A 17,784-nucleotide genomic window follows, 5' to 3' on the forward strand; every position below is an offset into this window, starting at 1 on the left:
CGGGGACGGTCATATTTTCAGGTATTTCATGTTAGACACCATTACTATCATTAAGGTAAATAAAAGAAAATCAAAGAACAATCTATTAATACTGTGATTTCGGAGTGAAGGAGGTGATATATAAAATTAGAGTTATAAGGCTTTGGCGTAATGACATCCAGATTTTTTTAGACGGCCTCATGTTTTCTTCACGAATGTTGCAAGAACATCGCACACGCGTGCTTGATGGAGCATTTAAAATCAATTATTCTGTCATAATTTCAATTCCAACTTTTCAACTCAGGCTAGGGAGGGAAGACAATGATGTTCTTACAGATCATGAACTTACGAGAAACCTCCGTGCAACACATGTTGTAACGTTCGTGATGAAATTAAACAAGTTTTGGTAGCAGAAGGTACGAATCGTCATGCTTATCAGTTCTAGCAATTACTATTTTGTGCATTGAACATTTTGTAATAGGCATTTCTCATCACTAAACATAGGATTTACGTACTCTGCTAAACAATTGCCAAAATATGCATGCAACTATTCCGCAAAAACTCATTTATTGAATTTATATATTTATTTATAAACAAGATATTTTTGACAGTGGAGGCGCATGCAAATTTTGGCAGATTAGGGGAAGCAAAACAGCTAAAGTCTGAAAACGCCTTTGGATTGGGAGCGGGGGTTAAATTGTTCGTGTCTGAATATCTTTCAAGATATATGTAACCCTGAAAGAGGTATCACCTTGAAATCTGTTTCATGTGTACGATATTGGCCGGCTCCTTAGCTGAATTTCCTTCGTTTTTGTGGGTGTCGGTTTCGATTGCGGCCGGCTGGGGGATTTTAGCCAATTCAGATTTATTCCTCTGATTCAGGGACTGAGTAATTGTATTAGTGTCAATGCCCACTTCTACATATACGCACAGTACACCACAGAACCAACCACCACAGAAACACACGATAGTGAATCTATTTTTCCATAGAGATATGGTGTCAGAAAAGTGCATTCGGCCGAAAACAGCGCCAAGTGTACATGTGCGACAAATTTTTCACCCTCTACCCAATCAGGATGAGGGAAAATAGTCAGAAGAAGAGCAAGGTTTACTACTGAAATACCGAGGGAGTTGGCCGTGTAGTTAGGGTCGCGCTGTTGTGTGCTTGAATTTAGCAGATAGTGGGTTCGAACTCCACTGTCGGCAGCCCTGAAGATGGTTTTGTATGGTTTCACATTTTCACAGGAGGCAAATGCTGAGGCTGGGGCCACGGCCGCTTCGTTCCCACTTCTATCCCTTTCCTATCCCATCGTCGCCATAAGATATATCATATGCGTCGGTGCGACGTAAAGCAAATTACATTTTTTTTAAATACAGCGTACTGTCTGTCTTTTCAATAACATTCTCCTTCTTTTTTCTAGTCTTCTAAAGGATACTCGGGAAAATAATCATGGAGATGTTGACCACTGAACAGAGGATGGAATTTATTGAACTTTACTTTGAATATCAGCGGTCTAGCATTCTAACTTATCTCTACATTTTTTTTTTTTTTTTTTTTGCTAGTTGCTTTACGTCGCACCGACACAGACAGGTCTTATGGCGACGATGGGACAGGGAAGGGGAAGGAGTGGGAAGGAAGCGGCCGTGGCCTTAATTAAGGTACAGCCCCAGCATTTGCCTGGTGTGAAAATGGGAAACCACGGAAAACCATTTTCAGGGCTGCCGACAGTGGGGTTCGAACCTACTATCTCTCGAATAATGGATACTGGCCGCACTTAAGCGACTGCAGCTATCGAGCTCGGTATCCCCACATTTGATACCACGAATATTTTTCTTAAAGGCCACTTACATGTCAACTTGGCAACCATTGAGGAAATCAGGAAGAATAGCCTTCTAAACTTTATACACAAAGTTCGCATTCCGCTGATAGTGGCGCTGATGTAGTAAACTACAATGACACGATCTATCAGTGAGAAGTCCTCCAAATAACGTCAACTTAAATTGACTTGCATTTCGGCAGCTCAGGCCACTATTTATTATTATTATTATTATTATTATTATTATTATTATTATTATTATTATTATTATTATTATTATTATTATTATTATTATTATTGCTATTTGCTTTACGTCGCACCGACACAGATATGTCTTATGGCGACGATGGGATAGGAAAGGCCTAGGAATTGGAAGGAAGCTGCCGTGGCCTTAATTAAGGTACAGCCCCGGCATTTGCCTGTTGTGAAAATGGGAAACCACGGAAAACCATCTTCAGGGCTGCCGACAGTGGAGCTCGAACCCACTATCTCCCGATTACTGGATACTGGCCGCACTTATGCGACTGCAGCTATCGAACTCGGTATTATTATTATTAGTAGTAGTAGTAGTAGTAGTAGGAGTAGTAGTAGTAGTATGTATATAGTGCATCATAATTTAGAAAAATGTGTACTTTTTGATGTACTATTTACTGAAAATGAAAATGAAAATCCACAACCTCTTTTCCAGTCATTGACCGGGTCAGGGATGGAATGAATGAAGCAGATATAGGCTATTAGAACGATGAGGTCGCCACTCCCAAAGTGATTTATTAATGACTGATAGATGCTATGAAATGAGAATGGAGAGTGTTGCTGGAATGAAAGATTACAGGGAAAACCGGAGTACCCGGAGAAAAACCTGTCCCGCTTCCGCTTTGTCCAGCACAAATCTCACATGGAGTGACCGGGATTTGAACCACGGTAGCCAGCGGTGAGAGGCCGACGCGCTGCCGTCTGAGCCGCTGTCTGAGCCAGGGAGGCTATACTATTTAGTATACTGGTTATATTATCTTGTATAGTAGAATGGAGTAAAAATGAAATGGCGTATGGCTTTTAGTGCCGGGAGTGTCTGAGGACATGTTCGGCTCGCCAGATGCAGGTCTTTTTATTTGACACCCGTAGGTGACCTGCGCGTCGTGATGAGGATGAAATGATGATGAAGACGACACATACACCCAGCCCCCGTGCCAGCGAAATTAACCAATTAAGGTTAAAATTCCCGACCCTGCCGGGAATCGAACCCGGGACCCCTGTGACCAAAGGCCAGCACGCTAACCATTTAGCCATGGAGCCGGACAGTAGAATGGAGTAAAATAGAATTTAGATTCAGTTTACATTCTCATGTGTTAATTGCTTGAGTGTAAGACAGGGTCGCGTGTCCTTATCTTTATTAGGTAAATTAAATCATCTAGAGAGGCCCTAATTTGCATGCTACATGTTTGTGACATAAACTTATGTTCGTAGCATCTGAAAATTCACAAATAACGCGAGATATGCATAGTTTAGATTCCTGTATCCGCATTTTGTACTAATTTGTGCGATTTTCTTTTCGATGTGGGATGCCGCGTCTGACTAATAATACTCGTGTTACAGTTGATAGCAAAGAAATGCATTTGTCGAATCGGACGTATGATAATCATAATATATCTTTTATATCCCACCTATGATATGGGTTGAATTTCAGTAAGTTCAATTTTAAATTAAGATAACTTAGCCACAGATAATTTAAATAGACACTTCAGTGATGCCATTGTCGGTAGAAATACACAAATATTTTTCATTGTCACGCTCGTAACACCAGGCATAAATGTTTCTTCATTCGTTAAAACTGATTGCAATTTGAAGATGTTTCTATAAGAATAGGAAGCCTCCATAGCTCAGGCGGCAGCGCGCCGGCCTGTCATCGCTGGGTTTCGTGGCTCAAATCCCAGTCACTCCATCTGGGATTTGTGCTGGACAAAGTGGAGACGGGACGGGTTTTTATCCGGGTACTCTGTTTTCCCCTGTCGTCTTTTATTCCAGCAACACTCTCCAGTATCATTTCACTTCATCTGTCAGTCATTAATCATTGCCCCAGAGGAGTGCGACAGGCTTCGGCAGCCGGCACACTTCCTATCCTCACCGCTAGATGGGGGCTTCATTCATTCCATTCCTGACCCAGTCGAATGACTGAAAGCAGGCTGTGATTTTTTATTTTCTATAAGAATGGAGGGGGTTTCAGCCGGGTAAACCCCTCTCTGCCAGTGTCATTCAATTCATCTATCTATCTATCTATCTATCTATCTATCTATCTATCTATCTATCTATACGAGTATCTACATGGGGTCACTGAATTTATGACAAAAGAGGATACATAGAGAGATCATGATTGAAGTGGTCCGAAGTCCCTAATGGATTCAAGAACAACATTATTTTTAACATATTTTTGAATTCTATCAGATCGTTTTTAATTAAAACTGAGGGCGTGATAATAACCGTAATTGACTCTTGCTTTAGAAGTAGGCTAAAGGAACCGAAGTGTGTCTGTATATGCGTCCTTGACCTTGACACCACACTCAACAGGTAACTGCGACCGGTACCACTCTGCAACCGGTCTCAACTTTCGGAGGAAATCCTCCTCATTCTTTCGGACGGGAAAATGAGCCCACCTTACAAGAAGAAGCCATTCCTTATTATAATAAGTAACACGTTCAAGATGTTGACAGATAAGTGTCTGATATAAAGGAGTTATTTAGAGAAAGGATCTAGAGGTTTCAGACTCCCTCTGACAAATTGTCCTCTGCCTTTTTGAATGTTCAATACATTTATAAATATGCTTCACGTTACAAGCTAAATCATTTGCTAATCAACAACTATTAGAATTGGTGGTGAAATGGAATGTAATGAAATGGCGTATGGCTTTTGGTGCTGGGAGTGCCCGAGTACAAGTTCGGCTCGCCAGATGTAGGTCTTTCCATTTGACTCCCGACTCTGCCGGGAATCGAACCCGGGACCCCTGCGACCAAAGGTCAGCACGCTAACCATTTAGCCATGGAGCCGGACAAAATTGATGGTGCTTATACTGTATAATCGTATAGCGAGGATTGAACGAGTTAGCTTTACGGTTAGGATCGCGTAGCTATGAGCTTCGGGAGATGGTGGGTTCGAATTCAACCATCGGCAGACATGAACATGATTTTTCCGTGGTTTCTCATTTTTACACCAGGCAAATCCCGGGGTTGTACCTAAATTAAGACCACGGACGCTACCAACCCAAACCTATCATTTCATCGCCGAAAATTTGGATGTGTTAGTGCGACGTTAAAAAACTAACAACACATACTAATAAGTTTAGTGGTACTGTTTACATGCAATTAAGAAATTATATTAGCAGATGTAAAATTAGTTATTTTTAAATCAGTTATTTTTAAATCCTTTACTTCTTTCTTTCTTTGTTTCTTTCTTAATCTGTTTGCCCTCCAGGGTTGGTTTTCCCCTCGGACTCAGCGAGGGATCCCACCTCTACCGCCTCAAGGGCAGTATCCTGGAGCTTGAGACATTAGTTCGGGGGATACAACTGGGGAGAATGACCAGTACCTCTCCCAAGTGGCCTTACCTGCTATGCTGAACCGGGGCCTTGTGTGGGGGGGGGGATGGGAAGATTGGAAGGGATAGACAAGGAACAGAGAAGGAAGCGGCCGTGGCCTTAAGTTAGGTACTATCCCGGCATTTGCCTGGAGGAGAAGTGGGAAACCACGGAAAACCACCTCCAGGATGGCTGAGGTGGGAATCGAACGCACGTCTATTCATTTGACCTCCCGAGGCTGAGTGGACCCCGTTCCAGCCCTCGTACCACTTTTCAAATTTCGTGGCAGAGCCGGGAATCGAACCCGGGCCTCCGGGGATGGCAGCTAATCACACTAACCACTACACCACAGAGGCGGCTCCTTTACTTCTACAGCATAATAATAAATTCATGGGACATAGCTAGCCTGGTGCAGCTCGCGTAAGGGAGAAACTTCATGGAGAGTGGGTGCGTCTGCCGTGTATAGGAAACGGATGTTGGTATGGTGGAGGTTAGTGTTGTGATTGGTATATAAGTTGTAGACAATTGTGGGGACAGTACAAACAAAGGGAATCAACTGTTTAACATTAAAATCCCTCATCGCAGCCAGGGAATCGATCCCAGGGCCCGATGATCGAAGACAAAGACACCGATCACTGTGCTGTGGAGTATAATAATAATAATAATAATAATAATAATAATAATAATAATAATAATAATAATAATGAAGTAAATTCTTGTCCTCATCCCGGTGTGGTGTACCTCTTCTTAGGCACAACCCAGAGGAGGTGAGCTGCATGTACCATTTTAACCACATACCAGCCCTCCTGCAATTCTTAAATATCCAGCAGTACCGGGAATCGAATCCGGGCCTCTGAGGATAATATTGCTTCTACTGTGACATAAAAAGATAAGAGAAGTAAATAGACTGTAAACAAATTTTAGTAAATTGACGATGAAATTTTGCGTTGCAAACTACACAGTTTCTTGGGGTGCAATTATTGAGTGTCTTGCCCTGAAGGCCTCAGGTTTGTTTCCCGGCTCGTTTAACCAAGTAGGTTAAGGATTTCGTTCCTGGATTGACAACCAGAATGGGGATAAATCAGTCTCGTAAGACCAACTGAAGGGGTGCCTGATATGGGAGGCAGCGGACTCGGTCAATAAAACTAAGCAATACGAATTAAGATGTCGAACATACGCGTCTCCCGAATGCAGAGCTTGGTTCTCTACTTTCGTATAAACAATATTGTTTGTAAATACTTGTTCATTTCCTCGTGGGCCTATATGACCTTGTTTATCACGGCCTTGGAGGAAACATTTTAATTTTTCTTTGTATTTCGTTCTGATCAACCCTAATAATGGCTATCCATTTGAAAATACCAGATATCTGAAGAAAACCACATTGTAAAGGACTGCACTTGGGGTTTGTTCTTCTTCCACCGCTTCTCTCTCTTCCTGTAACAGTAAGACGTACATCGAGCAAGTGGCTGTGCGGTTTGCGTCACATAGTTAACACCTTTCATTCGGGAGATAGTGGGTTCGAACCCCGTTATCGGCAGCCCTGAATATGGTTTTCCGTGGTTTCCCATTTTCACACCAGGCAAATACTGAATTTTTACCTTGTTTAAGGCCACGGTCGCTTCCTTTCCACCCCTAGGCCTTTCCTGTCCCATCGTCGCCATGAGGCCTATCTGTGTCGGTGCGACGTATAGCAAATTGTAAAAATAAGATGCAGTACAGAACCAAACAACAACTAAGAATGACGAAGCTTATGGCTGAAGAACTGCACAACTGTAATAACATTTTTAGTTAGACCTACGCAATGTAAACAGTCCAAAGCATGTTAAAGTGAAAAAGAAAATGTTGATGAAAGTTGCATTGCTCCGGAGCAAATTCAGTTGTAATTCACGGTCCTATTCGGACGTGAAATACTTTTCTTGGAAGCCAATTAAAAAAAAGGGAAGATGGGAGCCAATTCGGACGCCGTACTTTTTTCTGGGGAGCCAGCTTGGGTGTAGTCAATCCGCAAGCATGCGGAAATGGTTGGCGACCGAAAATTCCACGGGGTAGCAGAAAGGTGGGTTTTCTGAGAAAATTGGGAAAGGAATATTTTCCATTATATAAAACAGTTCGTTCTTTGTATTCAATGTCTCCCTTTTTAAGAAAACTTACCTGGCCAGTCTTTAATCAGAAATTCAAACGGGGCCGGAACATTTTCAAAGACTAGAAGGTCTAAGAAGCTACAAATTTGCGTGCAACTAGCCCCTAACCTGTAACAGTACAAGATCTTCAGTGACCGAAACTTTTAAAGGGGTTCCAACGTCACACTGGCTTTTTTTTAATACCATATCATCCCGGCTTCCGTTATTACTATTAATAAAGTCCATCGCCTTTGGTTCAGAGGCACACACCACTCTACTAACCACCACAGAAACAAGAATTAATACAAAGCATAAAATAGGTGATAAAACTGACACCAACAACTATAGAGGTATCTCCTTGGTATCAGTTACCTACAATTTTTTTTTCAAAGTTCTACTGAGAAAACTTGAAAGACAAACAGATCACCTCATTGGAGAATACTAGGCAGGTTTTAGAAAGGGCAGATCATTTATTTTATTCTTATTTATTTGTCGTTAATAGTGGCGAAGTTAGGACACATGGTCCTCTGATACACTTAACCACGTCATAGTACAGAAGAACCGTAGAGAATATTAAATATTTTAAAATAAACTAATTCGTATCATAAGTTCATTTTTTTTTGCTATTTTGCTTTACGTCGCACCGACACAGATAGGTCTTATGGCGACGATGGGACGGGAAAGGCCTAGGACTGGGAAGGAAGCGGCCGTGGCCTTAATTAAGGTACAGCCCCAGCATTTGCCTGGTGTGAAAATGGGAAACCACGGAAAACCATCTTCAGGGCTGCCGACAGTGGGATTCGAACCCACTATCTCCCGGATGCGAGCTAAGAGCTGCGCGCTCCTAACCGCACGGCCAACTCGCCCGGTATCATAAGTTCAAAATAAATGCAACATCATAATTATACCAATATGAACATGTCATTTGTCAAACTACTAAATGAAATTTAATGATAACTAAGTTTAAATTAATTTAACCCTCAAGCACACGCTCCAGATCTTAGGACGCAGGCACACGCGTAGGGGTGCTTTCCACCCCACATATCATTGTATTGTAAAATATGAATTACTGTATTAATTGGAGATTTTAAGATAGATTATGTAAGAATGACTCTTTCTGCGGGGATCCCGCCAGAAAGGTACAAGAGCGAAGAGAGAACAGAAAAGTTATTTGTACATTTCACTAGGAAATAAAATGACCTGGGTGGATTCCACCCCATACGCGTGTGTTTGAGGGTTAAAGAAAAATTAAATAAATTATACACACATCCACACACCACCATTGACTTATCAATATTCACACCGTGGGCTTATGCATCTAAGAGATACCTTCTGTAGGAAGACTTGAAAGACTCTAGTGAGTTACTACTTCGGATGTTATTTAGAACAGAGTTCCATAATCTACTTCCCGTCGCAATACATGAGCGATTATAGGCAGCTGACCTGCTAAAGGGAATGGCAAGTGTAGTAACAGAACGTGTATTATGCTGGTGAAAAGAGGAAATACTGAAAAATACTCAATCTCAAAACTATCTTACAAATGCCCAAAACTAGACAAACAATGATCACTTTCGTACCTTTGTAGACTTTAGAAAGGCATATGACTCCGTAGAACGACAGACAGTTTTCAGAGTACTCGAAGAAATTAAAGTAGACAGAAAAACAAGAGAATTGATCAGACAAACATTACCTGACACTACTTCCAAAGTTAAATTCTTAGGAGAAATATCTGAGCCTTTTGATATCAACACAGGGGTTCGACAAGGAGATAAATTGTTTAGGGAACAGATCCATCATTATGTTTTAATACGGAATCAATAGTATTGTTATGTGAAGGCATATACCTCGTTTTACATTTTCGGAAATAACTGAAAACTCACTTTTAAAAACTACATAGTCTAATATTACGTCCTCTATCTTCTTGCATATCACTTTTAAGAAATGTCTCTTTTTCTTTTTCTTTTTCTTTTTCTTTTTTTACAACTTGCTTTACGTCGCACCGACACAGATAAGTCTTATAGCGACGATGGGACAGGAGAGGGCTAGGAGTGGGAAGGAAGCGGCCGTGGCCTTAATTAAGGTACAGCCCCAGCATTTGCCTGGTGTGAAAATGGGAAACCACGGAAAACCATTTTCAGAGCTGCCGACAGTGGGGTTCGAACCCACTATCTCCCGAATACTGGATACTGGCCGCATGTCTCCTTTTCAAGCTGTTGTTTGTTTCTCTGTCGCCTCTTCCTGTTCAGTTTGATGTGTGTGTTATTTTGGACACCATTTAAAACATTAACAAAGTTAAAAATATTGGCATGAATGGAATAAAATTGAGAATGCAATTTTGAATTGACTTAAGTGCGGCCAGAATCAAGTATTCGGGAGATAGTGGGTTCGAATCCCACTGTAGGCAGCCCTGAGGATGGTTTCCGTGGTTTCCATTTTCACACGAGGCAAATTCTGGGGCTGTACCTTAATTAAGGCCACGGCCGCTTCCTTCCCACTCCTAGCCCTTTCCTGTCCGACCATCGTCATAAGACCCGTGTCGGTGCGACGTAAAGCAACTTGAAAAAAAAAAACTTTGAATTGTCCGGCTTCATGGTTAAATGATTAGCGTGCTGGCCTTTGGTTCAGGGATTCCCGGGTTCAGTTCCCGGCTGGGGCGGGGATTTTTAACGTTCATTGTTAATTCCGATGGCTCGGGGATTGGGCGTGAGTGCCGCCTTCAGCATTAGAGATAGTCATATATAGGGCCCAATCCTCACAGAAGCGCACGTTACCCATAAAGTGTCAACTCGAAATACCTACACCAGACCTCTTCGGAGGACACATGCCATTATTCTTATTCGTATTATTATTATTAACTTGGAATGGGATATGGAATCCGACCTATTCACACCTGAAGTCATAGAAACGTATGTGTTTACACAGCAATGTTATTTTTTGCTATTTGCTTTACGTCACACCGACACGGGTCTTATGGTGACGATGGGATAGGAAAGGCCTAGGAATGGAAAAGAAGCGGCCGTGGACTTAACTAAGGTACAGCCCCAGCATTTGCCTGGTTTGAAAATGGGAAACACCGAGCTCGATAGCTGAAGTCGTTTAAGTGCGGTCAGTATCCAGTACTCGGGAGATAGTAGGTTCGAACCCCACTATCGGCAGCCCTCAAGATGGTTTTCCGTGGTTTCCCATTTTCACACCAGGCAAATGCTGGGGATGTACCTTAATTAAGGCCACGGCCGCTTCCTTCCTACTCCTAGCCCTTCCCTGTCCCATCGTCGCCATAAGACCTATCTGTGTCAGTGCGACGTAAAGCAACTAGCAAAAAAAAAATGGGAAACCACCGAAAACCATCTTCAGGGCTGCCGACAGTGGGATTCGAATCCACTATCTCCCGATTACTGGACACTGGCCGAACTTAAGCAACTGCAGCTATCGAGCTCGGTCAGCAATGTTATTGACACCCTCTTAATTTCTTGCATATGTAGGCTGATGGATCTGTTCATGTAATAGTAAGAAGCAGTACAGAATCAAACAAGTAAACAAAGACGAAGCTAATGGCGGAAGTTATGAACAACTGCAATAGTACGTTATACCAGACCTACGTGATATAGACAGTCCTAAATCTATTAATCAGGGAAGGGAAAATACCGAAGCAGTCAGGGTCGATTCAGAGCTTCGGAGTCAATTCGGATGTCACTTAGAGTCAATTCGGACAGCGAAATTTTATTCTCTGGAAGCCAATTTGGAAACACCGGCTGACTAGGGCTATCTTCATGCAAACCTGCTGCTTCTTAGGTCTTCCAGTTTTTGAGATAATTTTTCATCGACAGAGGACAGACAAATAAGTTATTATAAGATTATCTTAGGTATCGACAATGTTGCTGTCCCTTCTATCACCACATGCATTGACCGGAAATCGAACTGCGACTGTCTCGCATATAAAAATAATAAATTAATGTGTGTTGAACCTTGAGGGCTGAAAGGAATTAATAGTGATACTTTGAATTTAATTTTGAATCAGTTTTATCCATTGACTCATTAATTTATTTTTACAGGAGTTTAACATCATTAATTTGTCTCCTACTTTTAAAGTACCGTAGCTAAAATGACGAAAATTCTAACAGTAAAGTGAAATTTAGCATGATATCACTTGACACACCTTAGAATTTTCCGTACGCTGAAAGAATTAACATAACATAGGGCATCCTTAACTGGAAGCGGTCAAATGTCTCCGTCAACCTAATGGGCCTTAACTCAACCCTGCTGCCTCGTACACAAAAGGGGATATCGCCTAAAAAATTGGTCATAGTAGATGTCTTTATCCCGGTCCTAATTATATATTCCGGCTGCAAAGCTCGTTTAGGCTTTATTGAGGATATTTTCATTTTAACGACTTCTACAGCTACGTTGTTTAAAATGCTCCGCACAGCTTTGGAAATCGGTTACCATTATATAAGATAATTAACTTTTAAGGAGTAACTTCCCTAGTTTCCAACGCCCAACCGCAAAGAGAATTAGTGAACAAATTCCGTTCCAATTTTTGGTAGCTCACTTTTAGTGTGCCATAATCACTCAAAGCATAGAGCATATTCTCCTCGCGTATTATAGACTCTAAATAAATAATGTTCATCAACTTAGCCTAACAAGTAAATCTATAGTGTATTGATTCACATTCACGGGTATAGGCTAACAAAGAGCTTTTCGTTTTAAAGATATCTGGTAGTATATTCTACACCCACTCGAGAAAATTAACTCAGATTTATGAACCATCGAAATAATTCTACTTCGCTACTAGATGGCGACGCAATCGGAACATCGAAATTGGTACGAAGATCAAGTGAATGACACCACTTCCGAAGGCCTGCAGTTCGGAAGTAGAGGACATTGTTGATGAAAAGTGTGTATTCTGCCCGAAGGCAGGTTCGAACCTCCACAGAGGTAAGCCTGAGCCAGAGTTTACGTACGGTAGGGTGGCCAGTTCCTTTCCGCTCCTCTATTCCCTTACCCCCCACCAACAGCGCGTGGCAATCCATCCAAATCTTGACCACGCCCAATGTTGCTCAACTTTGGAGATCTCACGGGATCCGGTGTTTCAACACGGCTACGGCCGTTGGCTTGATTATTATTATTATTATTATTATTATTATTATTATTATTATTATTATTATTATTATTATTATTCCGTGGAACGCAGAGGTGAAAGAAGGTGCCGGGGTGAATGGGTCTAACTACAATACTACTAATTGATTTAAAACTTTAACAAAGGTTATATTTCTTTAGAATTCAAAAATCAACAAATAACAATGTAAGAGGTACAAGTAGCAATTCATAAACAAGTCTAGGAAAGACAAGATTGATGGTATAAATGGATCTTGGGCTTCAAGCCCTCACTTTACAGTTCCTGAGCTCCTAGCTCAAATTTACAAAAGGCACAAATTTTCACAAGGGCAGAAATCCCTCAATACATGGAGCGCTTGCTCCCAACTCATAATATCAAGCCTCCCAGAGGCACTTTTACAACACTAGAAAAGAGCTGACGTGCTCTTAGTTTTCCAAGCCTATTCAAGGCAATATCAGAAAATTACCATCACTCGCCCTCAAGGCACAACTTACAAATTTGAAACAGAGGTATCTACTACCCAACCTATCGGGCCGTTGCGGAAAAGAACAGGTTAAGTAAATGGCCCGAAACACAAATTGAATGGAGGCGAGTACTTGCACTCCTAAATATGAATTCTTAAAACCTAAAGGACACTAGGCCGATGAAACAAGGGCTATTTCCAAATTATGGAGGTGACTCGTATAAGAATAAATTAAGACATTACGGAAAGGAAGAAAACCAGTTACAAAACGTAGTCACCTCAAACCAATATGAAGGGGAGCTCGAGAGGGTACATCACTCTCTATCCCTGATTTACAGTTAAAGATTTATGAAATTTTTACATAAGCCGAAAGGACATTTACATTTTAGAGAAGTTGGTTACATAGTTAAAGTTTCGAACCTATCCCTCGGGTTAAACTGCGGAGCTAGAAAAAAAGTAAGATGTTAGATGGCCATTACCTTGCTGAAGAACTGCTGCCTGATGAAAGAAGCGCCTCCCGCCCCCTGCTTGACAGATGACGATCCAATGGCCAAGAGACGAGAAAATCCGCAGTTTATAAACCATCGGGAAGGTTCGAGACCTTTCACGAATAAACCAGCCACACCCTCTCAATTTATTGGTGAATTTAAAAGTTACACTCAAAATCGAGGAAGAAGCCTGTGATAGGCGGAAAATTAATTACAGAAATTTGGGATTGGCTAGATTCAAAACTGGCGGAAAGAAAAGGTAAATATTGCCAACCCAAAAATAAATGAGAAACTTATGAATACAAAACTTCTTTAAATCAAAAGTTCTTTCACTTCGCACCAGGGTGCATGATCATAGTTTTTTGTAGTGACATCTGTTGAAGAAAGTCCAAACTTCTCGATGAAGGGCAAACAAAACAAATAGAAATTCACACAGTACAGGAAACTTCACAATAACAAAACTTCATCAGATTTATGTAGTGACATCTTCTGAGTAAGGGTTTAAGTAGGTCTAGTTTCAAGTTCACGGTTCCTCCAGTAGAGGAGTTCTTTTAGGCGCAAGATTTAAGGAGGTGTACCTCCCGGTACAATTATTATTATTGTGTAAACGTCACGTGGACCGCAATTGTAGCATAGAAAGGAATATGTTTACTCTTCTAAATCTGTAATAACTAGGGTTCGAAACTTTATGACCTAAAGATGTACAAAATATACAAGCAAATATGCCCTAATATGACCTAAAAATGGTCAAATATGATGTAAGTATTTTAGGAATAGGTAGAAAGTATTAGAGTATTACTAACATTAAAGGTCTGAAGTGCCAAAAAGTAATTAACGATAATAGAGTACACACATTTCATCATGTAAACTGACAGGGCTACAGTACGTTAAAACGTTATACATTAATTCGTTCATTCATTCATTGCCATAGCCTTAAGGTGCGGTTCTCACTCGATTTTCTTTTTTTTAAGTATTAGTACACTTTTTGGCATCTGTTGGCGCACGACCATGCAGCAACTATTTTTCGGAATCATATCTTCTAAACCTGCTACCTATATAACAATATTTAAAAGTCCTGTGTTTGAAACTCTGCATAGATAACATGTACCTTGTTAAAAACGACGCCACCGGGCGAGTTGGCCGTGTAGTTAGGGGCGCGCAGCTGTGAGATTGCATCAGGGAGATAGTGGGTTTGAGCCACGCTGTCGGCGGCTCGGAAGATGGTTTTCCGTGGTTTCCCATTTTCATACCAGGCAAATGTTGGGGCTGTATCTTAAAGCCACGGCCGCTTCCTTCCCACTCCTAGACCTTTCTTATCCCACCGTCGCCATAAGACCTATCTGTGTCGGTGCGACGTAAAGCCACTTATAAAAAGCGACGCCCCAATTTAAACAAAAATGTTTAAAATGTAACTAAATATGAACTTAAATCACTAAAATATGCAAAACATGACCAAAGCAATAAACTTGGCTGAAATATGCGTTTATGTGCGATATAAAATTGCTTTATACGGGGTTAAGGACCCATCATTCACCCTTATTTTTCAGATTTCGGGTGAAATGAGCTCGGTATAGAAATATGACTTTTCCTTAGCATCCGAGCATTAGTAATAACAAATAAATTGCAGAGATAATCTTCTCGATATTAACTCACCAAAGGTAAAGACCTATATTCAAATTAAACTTTATATATTACATCGGATCTGATGCACAGAGCTAGTGGATTTACACCATAGTAAGAAGGCTAAGTTGCAACCTGAAAGCATTCGTGGAATAAATTCAAAATTTAATAATTTCCAATCAAGTTGCATTTTATCACACCTTTGAAGCCTCGCGTAAAAACTTTACTTAGGCCATCTAATCATTCATGAACTGTTGCTGCTGCTGTTTCTTTTATTAATTTCACATAGTCTATCTCTCAAAACTCGCAATGACCTGATGTCAGAATTGCAATGTATTGAATGAATTGTCACCACTTCCGTAGGATTCTCAGCCGGCATAAGGCGAGTGGAAGGTCTTTGAAATAAGGTCTTACCCACCCTCCAACATTGCTGACCCATCCTCTAAGTAATGCAAGTGTGTTTCTTCTAAAAGGTACTGTTGCGAAATATCTTTACTCCTCCACAAATACTTTCGTGCATCCTAGCATCTAAAGCAGTACACACGCGTTTTAGTTCCCGTTAGTGCTTTTAGGTATTTACATAACTGAATACTATAATTTAAAAAGGATCTAAGTGACAAAATGTAAGTTCAGTGAAAAGCAGAAAAAAATAAGTAAAACATATTAAGCAAGTATGTTTGCAAAGAAAAAACAACTTCTGTGCAAAACATATGAATGAAAACTGTAAACTAAAAATGGATATGTATACCATGTTCTTGTAACTAATCAGTGTCTCAACTTTCGTTATCAAACTTACTATATTTGTAATTTCGATACAGCTACAATTTTAGCACACACAAAATTGCAAAACCTTCACCGTGAGATTGTGTAATAACATTGTTTGAATTCTTCTGGAAAATAAGGGATGGTCCCCTTTTTTGTCACTTGTTTATGCACTGAAGTTGCTGCTTCTCCATAGTTGTTAGATCTTGCCGTTGTCTTCTGATTTTAACTATTTTAATCCGGGAAGCTTGAGAAATATTTACCTTTCCAGTATTCACAATGATTTCTGCAGCTTTACGGCAATCCTTGAAATCTGTTTACACCATATTCACAACAATTAAATATGATTAAACGTTCTAAGTCTTTCGGCACAAATATCTTTTTACATTCTAGACAAACTTACTCACGACAGTGAAGGCAGCTGTATCTAGTGAAGAAATGTGGAACTTAGTCACTTTTTTATAGCACGCACTACTGTTGATACACGCAGCTCCGTCGTTAGATTGTTCTAAAAACTACTTCCTCCAACGTTTTCACTACAAGCCCTTTACATATACATTGAGATTGTTATCTAGACACTTTTTAAACTGAAAAGCCTGAAATTTTCCATTTTGGCACTTACGCCCTTTTTAATTGATAGTATTCAACTGTGTCCGAGTCTATTTTGGAATTCTTTGAAAATAAATACACGGAAAGTGAGCAGGTCAAGGGCCAAATTGGCAACTACGTGCTACTAGAAGCCCGGACACGCGCCGGTAATCGCTTTTGAGGAAGGAGGATCAGCAAGTGTTCTGCTGAAACTCAAAGGCCGCCGGCTGAGGATCCTGTGGGCGTGGCGACTACGTTAACGGCTGAAGTTTTGTGTACATGTTATTTCATGTACTCGTTATCAGTTTGAAGGAAAGTAAGAAAAAAAAAATTTGATGCTCTCGGTGTGACGCAGGCCCCATGGTGTAGGGGTAGCGGCCTCGGTCTAGAAAGCCAAGAATAACGGCCGAGAGGATTTGTCGTGCTGACCACACGACACCTCGTAATCTGCAGGCCTTCAGGCTGAGCAGCGGTCGCTTGGTAGGCCAAGGCCCTTCAAGGGCTGTAGTGCCATGGTGGGGGTTGGGTCTCGGTGTGACACGAACTCTATTACCTTTCAGTACAAAACATATCAATTGACAATTTCTAGATTGCACAAAACGCACAGTCTTTATAGCTGAGAAGATTATTCTTCAGTTTTCACGAAACTTCTCATACCATCCTGGGAAGTTCAGCTCGTTAAAGCATTATCTGATTTGACGAGGATTCCTGGACTTAGAAGACAAATGGAATCGAACCTTTCTGTTAGGAATTCTAGAAACGGTTCTCGGTTGTATCACATTTCAAATTCAAACGAATGCTGAGAGAATAGCCTTTTCGAGACAATTATAATTTCTTTCCTATTTCTTAACCCAATTTAGGCAGAAAAAGTTCCTTCATTTCCAGTATTTAGTAGTGATTTTTACGAACAGTTCCATGTAAATTACATGAATATTTCTCTACTACAATATTTTCTTTTTGCTTACAAGAAACTGACATTGTGATTGAAACTTACTAATAGAGACCACAATCATGTCACACTGCGAATGATGTATAAAAGTGAAGGTATACCAAGTAGAAATCAGAAATTCCTAACTGGCATTAGGGCAAGACGAAGAAGATACAAAGAAAATATAGATCAAATGAGTAGAAAGTGCGTATCGTAAGAAGCTGACGAAACAGAAGACATGGAGTTAGAGTAAACGCTTGGCTGCCACGTTCCGGCTCGTAGGTTAAGTGTGCTAGTATTCCTTACAAACGATGTATACTGAGAACTATGATGAAACC

This window comes from Anabrus simplex, chromosome 5 (genome assembly GCF_040414725.1).
Source record: "Anabrus simplex isolate iqAnaSimp1 chromosome 5, ASM4041472v1, whole genome shotgun sequence".
Classification (NCBI taxonomy): Eukaryota; Metazoa; Arthropoda; class Insecta; order Orthoptera; family Tettigoniidae; genus Anabrus; species Anabrus simplex.